The following is a 279-nucleotide window of genomic DNA, read 5'->3' as shown; positions in this document are numbered from 1 at the left end:
TACTTAAAAAAAAAAAAAAAATATCCCCACCGATTTAGCTGTCGCGAGGAGGCCCCTGTGCTTTTAATTGCTTGCGTAAGAGGTAACAGGATGCTTGGACAGGGTTGCGAGGATGTCAGCGCTGGCGAGTGAAGGGGCGAGAGACGAAGCCATTGCAGCTGTGCTTTGCATTTTGTCGATTACGTGGGTGTAATTATGACGCCGGTGTTGCCAAGGGGGTGCGCTCACATATATGGGCTTTGTCGACGACGCTTTTCAGATGGGATTATTTTCTTTTTT

Source organism: Penaeus monodon, chromosome 30, assembly GCF_015228065.2.
Source record: "Penaeus monodon isolate SGIC_2016 chromosome 30, NSTDA_Pmon_1, whole genome shotgun sequence".
Taxonomy (NCBI): domain Eukaryota; kingdom Metazoa; phylum Arthropoda; class Malacostraca; order Decapoda; family Penaeidae; genus Penaeus; species Penaeus monodon.
The sequence above is the reverse complement of the archived record's forward strand: the minus strand, read 5'-3'. Positions refer to the sequence as shown.